This window comes from Pongo abelii, chromosome 6 (genome assembly GCF_028885655.2).
Source record: "Pongo abelii isolate AG06213 chromosome 6, NHGRI_mPonAbe1-v2.0_pri, whole genome shotgun sequence".
Taxonomy (NCBI): Eukaryota; Metazoa; Chordata; class Mammalia; order Primates; family Hominidae; genus Pongo; species Pongo abelii.
The window spans coordinates 137,150,647-137,172,988 of NC_071991.2; the positions used below are offsets into that span (position 1 = coordinate 137,150,647).

Consider the following 22,342-nt stretch of genomic DNA (forward strand, 5'->3'; position numbering starts at 1 on the left):
CAATGTTACATAGAATTACACTGAGGAATAACTCATGATAGTAAATAACCTTAACATTTAGGGAATGTTTATGCTGACAAGACTAATAATATTTTCCTCTGTGAGTTCATCTATAGCTTCTAATCTTAGAAATTTCAACTCCTCCAGAGGTTTAATAAATATCCACTTCCATTTCCTTCAAGCTTTTGTAAAAAAGCTATGTAAAAAGTGGAATATTTGCCTTTATCTGCTAAAACGCAAGCTGCTTCAGGGCAGGAGTTTTATCTGTTTTGCTCAATGCTGTACACTTGGCACCTAGGAGAGTCCCCAGAACACTGAATGTATTTTGAACATATTTTTGTCAAACTTCACATTTTAATTAGGCAGAATTTACATTGGTGTAATGATGCAAGGTGATGATACCCACTGAGATTTTTCAGATTGCTCTCATATAGTGCCATTCCCATTCAGGTAATCAGCCTTCCTTTCCCCATGGCCTCACGGCACCTCTTCCATCTTCTGTTAAATGCTCACAGACTATGGAACCTGAAATCTGGCTCCCCTCTTCTGCCCCATGGATGGGTCTGTCAAATTTTGTCCCAAATCTGAAGCATTATGGTTTGACACTGGATAGAGCTAACCCCTTCACCACTCTTATGGTCCACGCCTAACCTGTGTCCTATCACCTTATCTTTTAAGAAAAGCAACAGATATTGGTCTCTCAAGTTTTAAAATACTTATCCAGATTTTGATGAAAACAAAGATCATTTATATTGGAGAAGAACCAATGTATTTACAAGTTTCCCTCTCTCATCTAGGAGGGATGAGGAAGAGTCTCTACTGTGCAGCTGGTGGTCAGGAGTCAGCTCTGGACTCAGACTGCCTGGAGTCGATCCCATCTCTGCACTCAGGAGCTGCCTCACCTGCCTGTGCCTCTGTGTAACACTGTGGAAGTGGAACCTCTTTTGAGTGTTACTACAGGGATTGAATGAATTCACACATGTAAAATCTTAGTGCAGAACTGGCAATAGCAAGTGTGTGGTAAGTATTAGCTGTTACGATCATCTTCCCATAATATGTTTTTCCTTAGAGGTCTCAGTAAGAGTATTCCTGAATATTTGATATGCTTTGCTCTCAAAGGGGACTCGTGGCTTGGCTGCCCTCTACCACATTCCTACATGCCAGCCATGGGTCCAAGTGCTGTCTATTCACCACCTCACTTGACCCTGTTTGATGAACAGGACAAATGGAACAGGAGTGTCACAGAAATCTGTGTTAGCACCTTTGGTCTCCAGCTTGATTGCCTCTTTTCCAAGGAGGATCCCAGATCCTTCTTACTGGGGTCAGTCTTGTACATGGCATGGATCACTCTAACTTACCTGCAAGAAGCAGGGTGACCTGCCAGTGAAGATAAGGGCATGCGCTGGCGACAAGTGGACTGAAGTTCAAACTCTGGCTCTACCAGTTACTTGTTATGAGTCTTTGCATACGTTATTTCATATCTCTAAGCCTCAATTTCCTCTTCTGTAAATGGAGAAAATCATAGAGCTCTTAAATATTAGTTAATAATAGTGTATTACTATTGTGAGGATGATATTTGGCCCATTTTATTCTGGGGCCCCAAGACCAAACTGGATGAACTACACAGACCAGCTGGCTCTGGATGAACAAGAGAAAGTGGCTCCTGCACTTTGTGACCTTCCCTGAGAAGACGTGAAGGCAGGTGAGAGGAGAGGAAGGCCGGAGGCTGGATCTGCATGAGCCTATGGCTTCTGGAAGTCACAGCCACAAAAGGCAGTAGAATTGCGAAGAATGCTAAGGCCAGGTCCCTGACTCTTTCACATCCAAGAAAAGCTTTCACCAAAACAACCACCATCTGATTCTAAATATTTCTGACTTTTTGTTCTGAATGTACTCCTCCAAAACAATGGTCCTCAACTGGAAATGCAAATGCTCAGGCCTACCACAGACCTACTGAATTAGAGACTCTGGGGGTGAAACCCATCTATCTGTTGTAACACGCCCTCCAGAGAACTGAAGGGCAAAAAGGTTGAAGAACCACTTCTTCCAGACAGTCCCTTACACAAATATACCCCAAAGAAGGTTCTGTGTGTACATCCACTTAGACCTTCACACCTACAAGTAAAACAAGGCAAATACACACTCAAGGAACACACAGTCAAAGAATAAACAGGTAGGTAAGGGAGCCTGGCTCTGTCAGTAGACAAGTGGGAAAAAATAAATAGGTGGAAGCAGAGAGGAGAGACGCCATCAAAGAAAGATGGTAGGAAAGGCCATGAAAGTCAGTGGCTGAAACCCACAAAACATAACAGCTGTCAGAATTACCAGGTTCTCTGTCAGGTTTCACTAGCAGAAGGAACATACTGGTTACTGAACTACTTTGGCAAGCAACAGGAAATGGGTCAGTTTCATCAACTTTGCTTTAGGAAACAATCATATGTATGAGACCAAGGTTGAGGAGGAAAAGGAGAGCAGAGGATGCAGAAATGCAACCACCAGCCATACAAACAGGAAACATTTCAAGTTGCCTCCTTTGTTGCTTCAATTTTTGAAGCAAGGTGTCCCCTTATCAGTACTGCCTTTAGGACAGGGCAACAAGGGCTCAAGTCCTGACCCTCACTGGGTCAAGGCCCAAGCTCACCCCTCCCCAAAGGGGCTGTGCCCATTCATAGGCTGAGCACCCACCCTCTTCTTCAAGACCAGGCTCTGGGTCCCTGGGGCCATGAGATTCCCTGCCCAAAAGGCTTCATGCCTGCTTCCAGGCCCTTTCCCAGGGCCTGTGGGTGTACATGTAGACCTGGAAGGTGGGCAAGAGGCACCCCAGGTCCAAGGGGAGGCGGGAGTGGTCGCAGCTTGGACACACAGACCAGGAGTAGAGAGAGAATTGGGTGGATGGCAGACTGGGGGCCTCGCTTCACACTCTTGACCCAAGACCCACAAATGTCAGGGCAAGTTCACTCCCTAGTTTGTGTCTTATAAGCGTGAAAGTCTGAGTGTTCAACTAATTTCAAATGCTGCTCATCTGGACTGAAATGCTTCCCAGGCAGGTGGGGAGTAGCCCCAGACAGAGACTACAACAACAGAAGCCTATCTGAGGTCAGACTGTCATGCCTGGAAACAAGAGGCAGGGCTCAAGTTTTGGTGATGTCAAAGAGATAAAATGACTTTAAACCGTACCTTGGGAAATCAGCTTTTTTTTTTTTTTAAAGCTGCTTAATGACTTAAAAGTGCTTTGAGGTTCTGTGAAACTCATCATGATTGTATTGACTTCTCTCCTGTGATTTTTGTTGTTGTTGTTGTTGTTGTTAAGTAGCTCATGGGGACAAGCTGCGAACTTTCTCAGGGAAACACAAGGAACCACTGAGGGCACTGTGGCCTTGCTTTCCCTGGGACAGAGGGAAACACTCCCTGCAGGAGGGGCTCAGTGCAGCACTGTGGGCTGCAAGGGGACCAGGAGAACCAGAACTCAGGAGCTTCCGTATGCCTCTGGGGAAAAAGGAAGTGGCTCTGACAGCCTGGTAGGAACCACTATACCTGGAGCCCCACCTGGCAGTGCAGCCTAGCAAAGCTCCACTCGGCATTGTGGAGTGTTCTGGGGCTTCTGTGCACACTGCTACAGGGGAAGGGAGAGGAAGAGCCCTAGCTCTGCTCCCCCAGCACACATAACATTGGAACAGCCTCTTCATTGCTCTGGCCTCCGATTCTCATGTGTCAAAGACTGAATATCAATGCATGAAGACCCCACCAGGGTTATACTATGACCCAGTCGGATTCTGTGAAATGCGAGTGAGCCTACAAAAAGAGATTCTTTAGAAAAACAGAACATCAAGCTATTGCCAATCCCAGCACCTTTTCCTGATCCTAGATCACTGCCATAAGGTGTGGGGAGGAAAGCAAAAAGAAACCAACATTTATTGAACCCCTGGACCAGGCAAGCTGACAAGTGCTCGATGCGTGTTCTCCTGCACCACCCCAACAGCAGCCCTGCCCCATCTCCATGGCCGCAGTGCCTTCCACTGCACCACAAGGCCTCCCAGCATGGCCCACCCTTGGCTGTCGGGTTCCTTCTATTATACCCAGGCCAGTAAAAATTACCTTGTTCAAGTATCATTCTGATAATATCGGTCCCCTTCTCCACACCACAAAATGTCACTTGAATTAGAACCCCTTTTAAACCTTTTAACAACTGATCCCAAACACTTACCATTCTCATCTGCTAGTCTATTTTGTGCTTACCACTCCAGCCAAGCAAAAATTACATTGCAAATGAATTCCATTATGCACTCTGCTTATTCACCTTGTTAAGCTAACACAAGAGCTTTGCCTGTTGCTGTTGTCTCTTTCTATAGGAATACCTCTTATCCGACATCCTTGGAAAGAAGCTATCCACAAAATTCATCTACATAAATTAATTTCCCTCTCTATCGGAAACTTAACCATTTAAGCAGCCTTAAATCCTCTTTGGAGTAAGTCACTGTAACAAGCAAATGAAAGAATTTCTTTAACCACTGACCAGTGGAAGCATTTCTGTAATACATTAGAGAACCTCCCAGGCTCAGTTAACAGAACATAATGAAACTGATGAATCTTTTCCTGATGGTACAGGTCACACTTAATGAATAACAGTAATGACACTGTGCTGGAGCTGCAGAGGTGAGTGGTTCAGGGGAAAAGGCCAAAAGCACGTGTGCATTCTCTCTTGGTGCTTCTTCTCCCTGTCACGAGTTTCCCTGACACTTACTTTCCTCCTGAAGTCCCTGCTATCCGCTCAGATTCTGGTGAGTAGATGCCGTGACACAGACTTCAGGAAGGTGTAACTTGCTGTCTTTCTGTACAATTTCAAAAATGTACATGCTGGTTTTTGTCAGAGCCCTATAAATCTTTCATTAGATACAAAATAAACAAATTTTAAAAGAACACATTTCCACAATTGGCAATAAGCTGGAGTTTTCCAAATCTCCCGGCTCTGTGACTTTTTAAAATTTTTAAATTTAATACTCACAACCTTGGCATTATAACCCTGTGACTTTTAACAGAAATCCAGGCACAAACACCATTAAAATTTGCTTCCTTAATGCTATGAAACTGTAAGTTCTATATTGTATAGAGCTGGCTTCTTATCATAAGCCCTTGGACGAATGATTTTACTTGGGAATAACGATTCCATAGGTTGAATCAACAGGGAAATATTAGTATGAAGGAAAATGGTAAAAATACACAAACAAACCCTTTGTTCATCAAGATGCAAATCTGTAACTGTGTGAAGCCAGAAGTGTTTTTGTAGTCAATGTTATGGAAGGTTCTATGGTGATCTCTCACTGTGGATGGACAGAACCACCTGGAGGAAAAATACCCTTGTCCACTCACATATTAGACTGCATTCTTTTTGTGACAAAGGTTTTTATAAAGTCGACAGCATTAACACATGCAGAAGAATTGATCAATCTTGGGGGGAGGAGCCAAGATGGCCGAATAGGAACAGCTCCGGTCTACAGCTCCCAGCGTGAGCGACGCAGAAGACGGGTGATTTCTGCATTTCCATCTGAGGTACCGTGTTCATCTCACTAGGGAGTGCCAGACAGTGGGCGCAGGTCAGTGGGTGAGTGCACCGTGCGCCAGCCGAAGCAGGGGCGAGGCATTGCCTCACTCGGGAAGCGCAAGGGGTCAGGGAGTTCCCCTTCCGGGGGTGACAGACGGCACCTGGAAAATCGGGCCACTCCCACCCGAATACTGTGCTTTTCCGACGGGCTTAGGAAACGGTGCCCCAGGAGAGTATAGCCCGCACCTGGCTCAGAGGGTCCTATGCCCATGGAGTCTCGCTGATTGCTAGCACAGCAGTCTGAGATCAAACAGCAAGTCGGCAGCGAGGCTGGGGGAGGGGCGCCCGCCATTGCCCAGGCTCGCTTAGGTAAACAAAGCAGCCTGGAAGCTTGAACTGGGTGGAGCCCACCACAGCTCAAGGAGGCCTGCCTGCCTCTGTAGGCTCCACCTCTGGGGGCAGGGCACAGACAAACAAAAAGACAGCAGTAACCTCTGCAGACTTAAATGTCCCTGTCTGACAGCTGTGAGGAGAGCAGTGGTTCTCCCAGCACGCAGCTGGAGATCTGAGAACGGGCTGACTGCCTCCTCAAGTGGGTCCCTGACCCCTGACCCCTGAGCAGCCTAACTGGGAGGCACCCCCCAGCAGGGGCAGACTGACACCTCACACGGCCGGCCAGGTACTCCAACAGACCTGTAGCTGAGGGTTCTGTCTGTTAGAAGGAAAACTAACAGAAAGGACATCCACACCAAAAACCCATCTGTACATCACCATCATCAAAGACCAAAAGTAGATAAAACCACAAAGATGGGGAAAAAACAGAGCAGAAAAACTGGAAACTCTAAAAACCAGAGTACCTCTCCTCCTCCAAAGGAACGCAGTTCCTCACCAGCAACGGAACAAAGCTGGACGGGGAATGACTTTGACGAGCTGAGAGAAGAAGGCTTCAGACGATCAAATTACTCCGAGCTACGGGAGGATATTCAAACCAAAGGCAAAGAAGTTGAAAACTTTGAAAAAAATTTAGAAGAATGTATAACTAGAATAACCAATACAGAGAAGTGCTTAAAGGAGCTGATGGAGCTGAAAACCAAGGCTCGAGAACTACGTGAAGAATGCAGAAGCCTCAGGAGCCGATGCGATCAAATGGAAGAAAGGGTATCAGCCCTGGAAGATGAAATGAATGAAATGAAGCGAGAAGGGAAGTTTAGAGAAAAAAGAATAAAAAGAAACGAGCAAAGCCTCCAAGAAATGTGGGACTATGTGAAAAGACCAAATCTACGTCTGATTGGTGTACCTGAAAGTGACGGGGAGAATGGAAACAAGTTGGAAAACACTCTGCAGGATATTATCCAGGAGAACTTCCCCAATCTAGCAAGGCAGGCCAACATTCAGATTCAGGAAATACAGAGAACGCCACAAAGATACTCCTCGAGAAGAGCAACTCCAAGACACATAATTGTCAGATTCACCAAAGTTGAAATGAAGGAAAAAATGTTAAGGGCAGCCAGAGAGAAAGGTCGGGTTACCATCAAAGGGAAGCCCATCAGACTAACAGCGGATCTCTCGGCAGAAACCCTACAAGCCAGAAGAGAGTGGGGGCCAATATTCAACATTCTTAAAGAAAAGAATTTTCAACCCAGAATTTCATATCCTGCCAAACTAAGCTTCATAAGTGAAGGAGAAATAAAATACTTTACAGACAAGCAAATGCTGAGAGATTTTGTCACCACCAGGCCTGCCCTAAAAGAGCTCCTGAAGGAAGCGCTAAACATGGAAAGGCACAACCGGTACCAGCCGCTGCAAAATCATACCGAAATGTAAAGAACATCGAGACTAGGAAGAGACTGCATCAACTAACGAGCAAAATATCCAGCTAACATCATAATGACAGGATCAAATTCACACATAACAATATTAACTTTAAATGTAAATGGACTAAATGCTCCAATTAAAAGACACAGACTGGCAAACTGGATAAAGACTCAAGACCCATCAGTGTGCTGTATTCAGGAAACCCATCTCATGTGCAGAGACACACATAGGCTCAAAATAAAAGGATGGAGGAAGATCTACCAAGCAAATGGACAACAAAAAAAGGCAGGGGTTGCAATCCTAGTCTCTGATAAAACAGACTTTAAACCAACAAAGATCAAAAGAGACAAAGAAGGCCATTACATAATGGTAAAGGGATTAATTCAACAAGAAGAGCTAACTATCCTAAATATATATGCACCCAATACAGGAGCACCCAGATTCATAAAGCAAGTCCTGAGTGACCTACAAAGAGACTTAGACTCCCACACATTAATAATGGGAGACTTTAACACCCCACTGTCAACATTAGACAGATCAACGAGACAGAAAGTCAACAAGGATACCCAGGAATTGAACTCAGCTCTGCACCAAGCGGACCTAATAGACATCTACAGAACTCTCCACCCCAAATCAACAGAATATACATTTTTTTCAGCACCACACCACACCTATTCCAAAATTGACCATATACTTGGAAGTAAAGCTCTCCTCAATAAATGTAAAAGAACAGAAATTGTAACAAACTGTCTCTCAGATCACAGTGCAATCAAGCTAGAACTCAGGATTAAGAATCTCACTCAAAACCGCTCAACTACGTGGAAACTGAACAACCTGCTCCTGAATGACTACTGGGTACATAACGAAATGAAGGCAGAAATAAAGATGTTCTTTGAAACCAATGAGAACCAAGACACAACATACCAGAATCTCTGGGATGCATTCAAAGCAGTGTGTAGAGGGAAATTTATAGCACTAAATGCCCACAAGAGAAAGCAGGAAAGATCCAAAATTGACACCCTAACATCACAATTAAAAGAACTAGAAAAGCAAGAGCAAACACATTCAAAAGCTAGCAGAAGGCAAGAAATAACTAAAATCAGAGCAGAACTGAAGGAAATAGAGACACAAAAAACCCTTCAAAAAATAAATGAATCCAGGAGCTGGTTTTTTGAAAGGATCAACAAAATTGATAGACCGCTAGCAAGATTAATAAAGAAAAAAAGAGAGAAGAATCAAATAGATGCAATAAAAAATGATAAAGGGGATATCACCACCGATCCCACAGAAATACAAACTACCATCAGAGAATATTACAAACACCTCTATGCAAATAAACTAGAAAATCTAGAAGAAATGGATAAATTCCTCGACACATACACCCTCCCAAGACTAAACCAGGAAGAAGTTGAATCTCTGAATAGACCAATAACAGGAGCTGAAATTGTGGCAATAATCAATAGCTTACCAACCAAAAAAAGTCCAGGTCCAGATGGATTCACAGCCGAATTCTACCAGAGGTACAAGGAGGAGCTGGTACCATTCCTTCTGAAACTATTCCAATCAATAGAAAAAGAGGGAATCCTCCCTAACTCATTTTATGAGGCCAGCATCATCCTGATACCAAAGCCTGGCAGAGACACAACAAAAAAAGAGAATTTTAGACCAATATCCTTGATGAACATTGATGCAAAAATCCTCAATAAAATACTGGCAAACAGAATCCAGCAGCACATCAAAAAGCTTATCCACCATGATCAAGTGGGCTTCATCCCTGGGATGCAAGGCTGGTTCAATATACGCAAATCAATAAATGTAATCCAGCATATAAACAGAACGAAAGACAAAAACCACATGATTATCTCAATAGATGCAGAAAAGGCCTTTGACAAAATTCAACAACCCTTCATGCTAAAAACTCTCAATAAATTAGGAATTGATGGGACGTATCTCAAAATAATAAGAGCTATTTATGACAAACCCACAGCCAATATCATACTGAATGGGCAAAAACTGGAAGCATTCCCTTTGAAAACTGGCACAAGACAGGGATGCCCTCTCTCACCACTTCTATTCAACATAGTGTTGGAAGTTCTGGCCAGGGCAATTAGGCAGGAGAAGGAAATCAAGGGTATTCAAGTAGGAAAAGAGGAAGTCAAATTGTCCCTGTTTGCAGATGACATGATAGTATATCTAGAAAACCCCATTGGCTCAGCCCAAAATCTCCTTAAGCTGATAAGCAACTTCAGCAAAGTCTCAGGATACAAAATCAATGTGCAAAAATCACAAGCATTCTTATACATCAATAACAGACAAACAGAGAGCCAAATCATGAGTGAACTCCCATTCAAAATTGCTTCAAAGAGAATAAAATACCTAGGAATCCAACTTACAAGGGATGTGAAAGACCTCTTCAAGGAGAACTACAAACCACTGCTCAAGGAAATAAAAGAGGATACAAACAAATGGAAGAACATTCCATGCTCATGGGTAGGAAGAATCAATATCATGAAAATGGCCATCCTTCCCAAGGTAATTTACAGATTCAATGCCATCCCCATCAAGCTACCAATGACTTTCTTCACAGAATTGGAAAAAACTACTTTAAAGTTCATATGGAACCAAAAAAGAGCCCGCATCGCCAAGTCAATCCTAAGCCAAAAGAACAAAGCTGGAGGCATCACACTACCTGACTTCAAACTATACTACAAGGCTACAGTAACCAAAACAGCATGGTACTGGTACCAAAACAGAGATATAGATCAATGGAACAGAACAGAGCCGTCAGAAATAATGCCACATATCTACAAGTATCTGATCTTTGACAAACCTGACAAAAACAAGAAATGGGGAAAGGATTCCCTATTTAATAAATGGTGCTGGGAAAACTGGCTAGCCATATGTAGAAAGCTGAAACTGGATCCCTTCCTTACACCTTATACAAAAATCAATTCAAGATGGATTAAAGACTTAAATGTTAGACCTAAAACCATAAAAACCCTAGAAGAAAACCTAGGCATTACCATTCAGGACATAGGCATGGGCAAGGACTTCATGTCTAAAACACCAAAAGCAATGGCAACAAAAGCCAAAATTGACAAATGGGATCTAATTAAACTCAAGAGCTTCTGCACAGCAAAAGAAACTACCATCAGAGTGAACAGGCAACCTACAAAATGGGAGAAAATTTTCGCAACCTACTCATCTGACAAAGGGCTAATATCCAGAATCTACAATGAACTCCAACAAATTTACAAGAAAAAAACAAACAACCCCATCAAAAAGTGGGCGAAGGACATGAACAGACACTTCTCAAAAGAAGACATTTATGCAGCCAAAAAACACATGAAAAAATGCTCACCATCACTGGCCATCAGAGAAATGCAAATCAAAACCACAATGAGATACCATCTCACACCAGTTAGAATGGCAATCATTAAAAAGTCAGGAAACAACAGGTGCTGGAGAGGATGTGGAGAAATAGGAACACTTTTACACTGTTGGTGGGACTGTAAACTAGTTCAACCCTTGTGGAAGTCAGTGTGGCGATTCCTCAGGGATCTAGAAGTAGAAATTCCATTCGACCCAGCCATTCCATTACTGGGTATATACCCAAAGGACTATAAATCATGCTGCTATAAAGACACATGCACACGTATGTTTATTGCCGCATTATTCACAATAGCAAAGACTTGGAACCAACCCAAATGTCCAACAATGATAGACTGGATTAAGAAAATGTGGCACATATACACCATGGAATACTATGCAGCCATAAAAAATGATGAGTTCACGTCCTTTGTAGGGACATGGATGAAATTGGAAATCATCATTCTCAGTAAACTATCGCAAGAACAAAAAACCAAACACCGCATATTCTCACTCATAGGTGGGAATTGAACAATGAGAACACATGGACACAGGAAGGGGAACATCACACTCTGGGGACTGTTGTGGGGTGGGGGGAGGGGGGAGGGATAGCATTGGGAGATATACCTAATGCTAGATGACGGGTTGGTGGGTGCAGCGCACCAGCATGGCACATGTATACATATGTAACTTACCTGCACATTGCGCACATGTACCATAAAACCTAAAGTATAATAATAATAATAATAATAATAATAATAAAAGAAAAAAAATAAATAAAAAATAAAATAAAAAAAATAAAAAAAAAAAATAAAAAAAAAGACCAATGGGACAGAAAATCCAGAAACATTCAAGTACATGAGAATTTAATATGTTATTAAGGCAGCATTTTGTACCAATGGACAAAAGAATGAATTATTCAATATGTGGTATTGGGGCAACTAGCTGTTTGAAAAGAGAAATAAAACTAGACCTCTGAAATAACACTAAACACCAAAATAAACTCCAAATGGATTAAATATTTAAATATACAAATCTATTTAGTAAAGAGTTCCCATCTTTTAGAGATACCCAAAGTGATATGTCTGAGTTTTGCTTCAAAATAATTGGAGGGAGACTGGTGAGGGTATAGGTGAAACAAGATCAGTTATCAGTTGATAATGGGAAGCTAGGTGATGGGTACATGGGAGTTCGCTAAAATATTCCCTCTACTTTCATAATTTTTTTGAAACTTACTGGAATGAAACATTTGGATATTAACTTAGCATGTGAATTAAAAAACTAAACCAGGGCCGGGTGCGGTGGCTCACGCCTGTAATCCCAGCACTTTGGGAGGCCAAGGCGGGCAGATCACGAGGTCAAGAGATCGAGACCATCCTGGCTAACATGGTGAAACCCTGTCTCTACTAAAAATACAAAACAAACAAACAAAATATTAGCCGGGTGTGGTGGCGGATGCCTGTAGTTCCAGCTACTCGGGAGGCTGAGGCAGGAGAATGGCATGAACCTGGGAGGCGGAGCTTGCAGTGAGCTGAGATCGTGCCACTGCACTCCAGCCTGGGCGACAGAGCAAGACTCTGTCTCAAAAACAAAAAACAAAAAACAACAACAAAAAAAAATCTAAACCAGAAAAAAATACAGATGAATATATAACATTGACACAAGAAAGGATCTGATAAAGCATGACACTAAAGGTAAAAACAAGAAGCAACTAATCAATCTTGGCCATCTTAAAAAAGCAAGCAAGCAAGCAAAAAACTAAACCCCAAACAAGTGAAACAATCAACAATTAAAACCATGAGAGGTTAACAGTAGTTAACCTCTGGAATCGAATTAGGAAGGAGGAACTTTCACTTTATACACTGTTGCTTACAGATAACTTTTCATCCTTCAAATTGGCAATGTTTATGTGAGTGCACGCATATGTGTGTGTGTGTTCGATGATAACACAGTGCAGACAAGAGTTAGAGGAACAAGGGTACTCTTATTCATGGCAGAAAGTGTAAATAGATGGGCAATTTGGCAACATGTATCAATAGCCTAAAAAAGCTGCATTTGCATTTAACTCTGCAATTCTGCTTCCTAGAATGTATCCCAAGGAAATAAAAGATGAACACAAAAATTTAGCTATAAAAATATTTACCAAAGAAATTTTGGCATATCTGCAAAGTGGAATACAGGAGCAAAATACATATGTTGACAAGGAAAAATGCTTATGTTATATAATTTAATGTAAAAGGCTATTTCACAGTTTAGCTATATAAGCCTGTTATATAAAATAATTTGCATATATGGCTAGAAAAATCTAGAAGACCATGTAAAAAAAATTAACAGCTATTATTTCTAGGAAATGTAATAAATGATTCTTATTTTTTCTCATTTCTGTTTTCTCATTTTCTTACATTAAATATGTTCTAGGCCGGGCATGGTGGCTCGTGCCTGCAATCCCAACACTTTGGGAGGCCGACACAGGCAGATTGCTTGAGCCCAGGAGTTTGAGCCCACCCTGGGCAACATGGCAAAACCCTGTCTCTATAAAAAAAATACAAAAATTGGCCGGGTGTGGTGGCACGTGCCTGTGGTCCCACCTACTTGAGAGGCTGGGGTGGGAGGATTGCTTGAGCCCGGGAGGTTGAGGCTGCAGTGAGCCGTGACTATGCCACTGCACTCAAGCCTGAGCAACAGAGTGAGACCCTGTCTCAAAAACAAGCAAGCAACAACAACAACAAAAAACCACAAAAATGTTCTACTTATTTTTTTTAATATAAAACTGCACATACACTTATCATTTGACAAGGTAGTCTCACTCTTGGGTATTTACAGAAGTGAAATGAAAACCTAGATTCACACAAATGTTTATAGTGGTTTTATTCATAATTGACCAAATTAGAAACAAATATCCTTCAAGTAGTAGATGGATTAACAAACAGTGGTACATTCATATGTATTTGGCCATCCTTGCTTTGTTATAAAGAAATACTTGAGGCTGGGTAATTTATAAAGAAAAGAGGTTTAATTGGCTCACAGTTCTGCAGGCTGCACAGGAACCATGGTGCTGGCATTGCTTGTGGTGAGGGCTTCAGGGAACTTACAATCATGAGGTAAGGGGAAAGGGGAACAGGAGTAACGCATGATGAGAAGGAGTAAGATAGCAAGTGGGGAGGTGCCAAACACTTTTATTTATATCTTTTCCCTAACTTTTATTTTAGGTTCGGGGGTACATGTGCTGGTTTGTTACATGGGTAAACTGTGTGTGGCAGGGTTTTGGTGTACAAATTATTTCACCACCCATGTAATGAGCATAGTACCCAATAGGTAGTTTTTCAATCCACTTCTCCACCCTCAAGTAGGCCCCAGTGTCTGTTATTCCCTTCTTCATGTCCATGTGTACTCAATGTTTGGCTCCCACTTATGAGAGAACAACATGTAATATTTGGTTTTCTCTTCCTGTATTAATTTACTTAGGGTAATGGCCTCTAGCTCCAGCCATGTTGCTACAAAGGAGATGATTTCATTCTTTTTCATGACTGCGTAGTATTCCATGGTGTATATGTGCCACATTTTCTTTATCCAGTCCATCTTTGATGAGCATCTAGGTTGATTCCACGTCTTTGCTATTGTAAATAGCACTGCAATAAACATATGCATGCATGTGTCTTTATGGTAGAATTATTTATATTTCTTTAGGTGTATATCTAGTAATGGGATTGGTGGGTCAAACAATAGCTCTGTTTTAAGTTATCTGAGAAATCTCCGTACTGGTTTCCACAGGGACTGAACTAATTTCCATCCCCAACAGCAGTGTATAAGCATTTGCTTTCTCCATAGCCTTGCTAGCATCTGTTATTTTTTCACTTTTTAAGAATAGCCATTCTGATTGGTGTGGGATAGTATCTCATTGTGGTTTTGATTTGCATTTCTCTGATGATTAGTGATGTTGAGCATTTTTTCATATGTTTCTTGGCCATATGTATGTCTTTTGAGAAGTGTCTGTTCATGTCCTTTGCTCATTTTAAAATGGGGTTGTCTGGTTTTTGCTTGCTAATTTAAGTTCCTTATAGATCCTAGATATTAGACCTTTATTGAATACATAGTTTATAAATATTCTGTAGGTTGTCTGTTTACTCTGTTGATAGTTTCTTTTACTGTGCAGAAGCTCTTTAGTTTTATTAGGTCCCACTTGTCAATTTTTGTTTTTGTTGCAATTGCTTTTGGAGTCTTTGTCATGATGTCCTTGCCAGCAGCTTTGTTTCTGGGTTCTCTAACCTGTTCCATTGGTCTATGTGTCTGTTTTGGTACCAGTACTGTGCTGTTTTAGTTACTGTAGCCTTCTAGTACAGTTTGAAGTCAGGTAGTATGATGCCTCCAGCGTTGTTCTTTATGCTTAGGATTCCTTTGTCTATTTGGGCTCTCTTTTGGTTCCACATGAATTTTAGAATAGTTTTTAAAATTCTGTGTAAAATGTTGTTGGTAATTTGATTGGAATAGTGTTGAATCTGTAAGTTGCTTTGGACAGTATGGCCATTTTAACAATAATGATTCTTCCTATCCATGAGCATGGAATGTTTCTCCATTTGTTTTTGTCATCTATGATTTCTTTCAGAAGTGTTTTACAATTCTTTTTGTAGAGAGCTTTCACATCCCTGGTTAGATGTATCCTTGGATATTTTATTCTTTTTTTGGCTACTGAGAATGGGATTGCATTCTTGATTTGACTGTCAGCTTGGACTTCATTGGTGTGTAGAAATGCTGCTGATTTTTGTACATTGATTTTTTTATCCTGAAGTTTTGCTGAAGTTGTTTATCAAATCTGGGAGCCTTTGGCCAGAGACTATAGGGTTTTCTAGGTATAGAATCATATTGTCTACAAACAGAGATAGTTTGACTTCCTCTCTTCCTATTTGGATGCCTTTTATTTCTCTTGCCTGGTTGCTCTGGCTAGGACTTCCAGTACTATGTTGAATAAGAGTGGTGATAGTGGGCATCCTTGTCTTGTTCCAGTTCTCAAGGGCATTTCCAGCTTTTGCCTGTTCAGTATGATATTGGCTGTGGGTTTGTCATAGATGGCTCTTATTATTTTAAGGTATGTTCCTTCAATGCCTAGTTTGTTGAGGGTTTTTAACATGAAGAGATGTTGAATTTTATCAAAAGCCTTTTCTGTATCTATTGAGATGATGTGGTTTTTGTTTTTAGTTTGTTTAGTTCTGTTTTAGTCCGGCATATGTTGAACCAACTTTGCATCCCAGGAATAAAGCCTATTTGATCATGGTGGATTAGTTTTTGATGTGCTGCTGGATTCAGTTTGCCAGTATTTTGTTGAGTATTTCTGCATCTGTGTTTATGAGGAATATTGGCCTGAAGTTCTCCTTTAGATTGTGTCTCTGGCAGGTTTCAGTTATCAAAATGATGCTGGCTTTGTAGAATGAATTAGGGAGGAGTCCCTCCTTCTCAATTTTTTTGGAATAGTTTTAGTAGGACTGGTACCACCTCTTTTATACACCTGGTAGAATTTGACTGTGAATCCTTCTGGTCCAGGACTTTTTCCGGTTGGTAGGTTTTTTTTATTACTGATTTAGTGTTGGAACTTGTTATTGGTCTGTTCAGGGTTCCAGTTTCTTCCTGGTTCTATTTTTTGAGGTTGTATGTTCCAGGAATTTATCCACTGGGTTTTCTAGTTTGTGTGCATTCAGATGTTCGTAATAGTCTCTGAAGGTATTTTATATTTCTGTGGGGTTGGTGGTACTGTCCCCTTTGTCATTTCTGATTTTATATATTTGGATCTTCTCTCTCCTTCTCTCTCTCTTTTTTTTTTTTTTTTGGTTAGTCTAGCTAGTGATCTATCAATCTTACTTATTCTTTCAAAAAACTTGGTTTCGTTGATCTTTTGTATTTTTTGTGTGTCACAATTTCATTCAATTCAGCTGTGATTTTGGTTAATTCTTTTCTTCTGCTAGCTTTGGGGTTGGTTTGTTCATTTTTCTCATTCCTCTAGGTATGATGTTAGGTTGTTAGTTTGAGATCTTTCTAATTTTGGTGTGGGCATTTAGCACCATAAACTTTCCTCTTAACATTGCTTTAGCTGTTTGCCAGAGATTCTGGTATGTTGTATCCTTGTTTTTGTTAGTTTCAAAAAATTTCTTGATTTCTACCTTAATTTCAGCATTTACCTGAAAATCATTCAAGAGAAGATTGTTTAATTTCCATGCAATTATATGGTTTTAAGAGATGGTGGCATTGATTTCTATTTTTATCATGTTGTGATCCGAGAGTGTGGATGGTATGATTTTGGGTTTTAAAAATTTGTTAAGAATTGTCTTATGGCTGAGTGTGTGGTCTATTTTAGAGTATGTGTTATGTGTAGATTTAAAAAAATGTATATTCTGTTGTTTTTGGGTGGAGTGTCTGTAGATAGCTGTTAGGTCCATTTTGTCAAGCGTCAAGTTTAGATCCCAAATATCTTTGTAAGTGTTCTGCCTCAGTGATCTGTCTAATACTGTCAGTGGGGTGTTAAAGTCTCCCACTATTATTATATGGTTATCTAAGTCTCTTCATAGGTCTCCAATAACTTGTTTTATGAATCTAGCTCCTCCAGTGTTAGGATAGGTAAGTCTTCTTGTTGAATTGAACCCTTTATCATTATGTAATGCTCTTTTTTGTCCTTTTGGGTCATTTTGGTTTAAAATCTATTTTGTCAGACTGGGTGTGGTGGCTCATGCCTGTAATTCCGGCACTTTGGAAGGCCAAGGTGGTTCATGAAGTCAGGAGTTCAAGACGAACCTGATCAAGATGGTGAAACCCCGTCTCTACTAAAAATACAAAAATTAGCTGGGCGTGGTGGCAGGCGCCTATAATCCCAGCTACTTGGGAGGCTGATGCAGGAGAATTGCTTGAACCTGGGCGGCAGAGGTTACAGTGAGCCAAGATTGTGCCACTGCACTCCAGCCTGGGCGATACAGTAAGACTCCATCTCAAAAAAATAAATAAATAAAGTCTATTTTGTCTAAAATAAGAATAGCAACCCCTGCTCTTTTTTGTTTTCCATTCACTTGATAGATTTTGCTCCATCCCTCTACTTTGAGCATATGGATATCATTGCATGTGAGATGTGTCTCTCTTAAAGACAATGTACAGTTGGGTCTTGTTTTTTATCCAACTTGCCACTCTGTGCCTTTTAAATGGGGTGTTTAACCTTTTTACATTAAAAGTTAATATTGATATGTGCAGATTTGACATTGTCATTGTGTTGTTAGCTTGTTTATGTAAACTTGATTGTGTAGTTGCTTTATAGTGTCAATGGTCTATGTATTTAAGTGTGTTTTTGTGGTGGCTGGTAACGGTCTTTCATTTCCATGTTTAGTACTCACTTAAGGATCTCTTGTAAGGCAGGTCTGGTGGTAATTAATTCCCTTAGCATTTGCTTGTCTGAAAAGGATCTTATTTCTCCTTCACTTACAAAGCTTAGTTTGGCTGGATATGAAATTCTTGGTTGGAATTCATTTTCTTTAAGGATGCTAAACATAAACTGCCCCAATCTTTTCTGGCTTGTAGAGTTTCTGCTGAAAGGTCTGCTGTTAGCCTGATGGGGATTCCTGTTGTAAGCGACCTGCTCTTTCTCTCTAGTTGCCTTTAATATTTTTTCTTTTACATTAACCTTGGAGAATCTGATGACTATATGTCTTGGAGATGGTATTCTTGTATAATATCTCACAGGGCTTCTCTGAATTTCTTGAATTTGAATGTCAACCTCTCCAGCAAGGTTGCAGAAATTTTTATGGACAATATCTTCAAATAGGTTTTCCAAGTTGCTTGCTCTCTGTCCCTCTTTCAGGGATGTCAATGGGTTGTAGGTTTGGTCTCTTTACATAATCCCATATTTCTTGGAAGTTTTGTTCATTATTTTTTCTTTATTTCTGTCTGAGTTGATTTGAAGAACTAGTCTTCGAGCTCTGAGATTCTTTTCTCAGCTTGGCCTGTTCTGCTGTTAATACTTCCAATTGTATTATTAAATTCTTGTGAGTTCTTTTTTTTAGCTCTATAGATCAGTTTGGTTCTTTCTTAAAATGGCTGTTTCATCTTTCAGCTCTTGTATTATTTTACTGGACTTCTTAGATTCCTTAGATTGGGTTTCAGATTTCTCTGGAATCTCATTTATCTTCATTGCCATCCAGATTCTGAATTCTGTGTCTCTCATTCCAGCCATTTCAGTCTGGTTAAGAACCATCGCTTGGGAGCTATTGTGGTCATTTGGAGATAAGAAGAAACTCTGGCTTTTTGGGTTGCCAGGGTTCTTGTGCTGGTTCTTTCTCATCTGTGTGGACTATTATTCCTTTAATCTTTGAAGTTGCTGTCCTTTGGATGGGGCTTTTTGCTTTTATATTCTTTGATGCCCTTGAGGGTTTGACTGTGTTATAAGTTGGGTTTAGTCAACTGGCATCATTTCTAAGTGTTTTTAGGGGGACAAGACTCAGCTCAGCATTCCTGGGCTGTAAGCTCTAATCCTGGGGGACTGGGACAGGCTCATGGCTTTGTACTCTGGCCTCTCATGGTCGAGCACCTGCTGCACTGGAAGACCTGAGGTGTTCCTGGTCCACTGGCAACAAGGCTGCAATGAGGGATGATGGCAAAAGCACTTTGTCCGGGCAGTGGCAGCAGGGTTCATGCTTGTGTGCATGTGCCAGCAGTAGCAGGGCAGCAGTGCAGCTGGGCCCATGTGTGTATGCACTGGTGGTGGCAGTGCAGTGGAGTCTGCACATGTGCCAGCAGTGGTGGGGCACAGGCATGGCAGGGTCCACATATGTGCACTGGTGGCAGTAGTGCTACACATTTTTTTAGACAGGGTTTTGCTTTGTCACCCAGGCTGAAGTACAGTGGTGTGAATATGGCTCGCTGCAGCGTCGGCCCCCTGGGCTCAAGCAATCCTCTCACTTCAGCATCCTTGGAAGCTGGGACCGCAGGCATAAGCCACCATACCAGGCTAATTTTTAAAATTTTTTGAAGAGACAGGGTCTTGCCATTTTGCCCGGGCTGGTCTTGAACTCCTGGCCTTAAGAGATCCTTCTGCCTCGGCCTCCCAAGGTGCTGGGATTGCAGGTGTGAGCCAATGCACTTAGCTGGTGCTATCCATTATGAAACAAACAGATCTCATGAGAACTCACTTATCACCAAGGGAATGGTTGTAAGCCATTCATGAGGGATCTGCCCCCACAATCCAGTCACCTCCTACCAGGCCCCACCTCCAATACTGGGGATTACATTCCAACATGAGATTTGGAGGGGACACTCAAACTATATCATCATACAATGCAATACGGCTCAGCAATAAAAACAAATAGTAGTGATACACACAATAACATGGATGAATCTCAAATGCGTTATGCTAAGTGAAACCAAACTCATAAGGCTCCATACCATATGATTCCATTTATATGACACTCTGGAAAAAGCAAAACTATAAAGACAGAAAGTAGATCAGTGGTTGCCTGGCAATGAAGGAGGGAGGGGGTTTACCTCAAAGGGGTATGGGGGAATTTTTGGAGGTGAAGAAAGTTGTTCTGTGCCTTCTATTGGTAATCACATGATTGTATGCATTTGTCCAATTCACAGAACTGTACATTAAAAATAATGAATTTTACTACGTTAAATTATATCTTAATAAAATCATTTTTGTCATTTTTTTTTTAAAAAAAAAAAAAAAAAAAAAAAAAAAAAAAGAATTGATCAATCTTAATTCTGCTTAAACACAGTGGCATTTAATTGATCAGAACCTACTAAGGCAAAAGTATTTAGTCAAGAATTGTTAAAACAGACTACTTTCAAAAACATTACAAATTTGTTCAATGCTGTATTCAGAAATAAGTGGCTATAAAACCACAAAGTTATTTTGGAGTTTTAAAGGTTTGCTGCCTTGCTTTCTAAGGGCAAAGATATCTGTCAGAAAAAACACAAGCTGCAGTGATGTCATTCATTACATCTTTTGCCTTTTCCATTGGCTTTAAAGCAAAGAGAGGGAGGACTACCCTCTGAAAGTCTGACTTGTAACCACTCTCACAAACATCTAGCTCACTCACCTTGGAGAACCTAGTAAAACAGGTATGGCTTTAGCTGACTCAGAATCTATAACGAATTTGACAAACGGTCCTTTCTAAATGATGACCTGACACTGCTCTGAATCATCAAGATTCTTCTGTGTGCTCGCTCTTCTTTCAAGTGTAGTTCAAGTTTTTATACTTATGGCCTCTGCATTCTGTTTGTCGGATCTACGGGAGATAATTAAGCAAGATTCTAAAGAGTTGGAAGTTGAGGGGTGAAATGCAAAGTGATCAGTGGAGTCAAGCAGAAGGTGGCTTTGTTGGGGTGAGGGATGCCAGATACAAGTACAAGAAAAATAAAGACTCACGGCTGAAATGAATGCGAGCTACAGATGAGTCACCAATCCAGGGCTGCGTAAGTTATAACTTAGATGCATTAAAAGGAACAGTCAATTCCACAAATATTTATGAAGCGCCTACTAGGTTTAAGGAACTGCACGGCTATTGTAGGGGATACAAAGATGAATCAGACATGGTTCCTGCCCTCCAGGGGTTCACGATGATGCAAGAACCCTGAAGTCGTTTTTCTCTTATACGCGGTACTAATGAGAACATTATTAAAGAGCTGTATTCAGTTTTAACTGCCACCATTTTTTTAAATAGGGAGAAACTAGAGAGAGTTCAGAGGAGAGAGAGGAGATGCTTTCAGTGACACAAAACAGGCTCTGTGAGGAAAAAGCTAAAGAGACCCAGTTATTATCTTTAAGTATATGAAAGGTTTTAGAGAAAGGAATTGAGTAAAAGAAAACAAGTTTGAATGACAGCAGGCGAGATTTCAGCCAGGCCCAGGAATTTCTTGACAATCAGGTTAATAGAATACTGGAATTGGTCACTCAGGGAGTTCCAACTGCCCTTTCCTGGAAAAAATAAATAAATAAATAATGAACTGACAATTTCAAGTCATGGACATTCATCTTCCTGAAGACGGGGGTGAACTATATCTCTGTCAAGGTCTTCTGCTCTGGGGCTCTATGCCCCTGAAGCTAGGCCAGGCTTTTCTTTTTCCATAATTCCTGGAATGATCTGCTCTGGGTAAGTAGCCACTGAATGCTTTGGAGTGACCACCCAATCTATATCCCCACCACCAAGTGCCACACAACTACCTGGAATACAAGGTCTCAGCCAGGCAAAAAGGCTGGGAATCAATTCTCCAACAGCCACATATGATGCAAGAGTCCACTCGCAACAGAGCCGACGACACACCAAATATCGCAAACGAAAATCTCTGAGAACTTGTGCAAATAAGAAACGTATTTGCATTGGCAAGGGTATAAAATTTAAGTAACAAATAGAGGAAGACAGGATCTTCTGCAAGTTAGAGACAGTAATATTTATGGACATTTCTAAGAAAGCTTGTAATGAGTATTTTCTATACTCAGAAACACTTTTTTGAATCCACGTAAAGAAAATACTTCAAGAGAGAATAGGAAAATGGGGTCTTCCCACTCTTTATTTAGTTATTGAAAAAGACTGTCGCTCCATTGCCCAGGCTGGAATGCAATGGCACAATCTCAGCTCACTGCAACCTCCG

The 22,342-nt window shown here is 41.0% G+C and overlaps 1 protein-coding gene across 4 annotated transcripts in view; it reads right to left on the reverse strand.

Moving 5' to 3' along the window:
- HIPK2 (homeodomain interacting protein kinase 2) overlaps nt 1-22,342 on the reverse strand; it is a 233,639-nt gene that overhangs the window by 206,158 nt on the left and 5,139 nt on the right. The window lies entirely within an intron of this gene.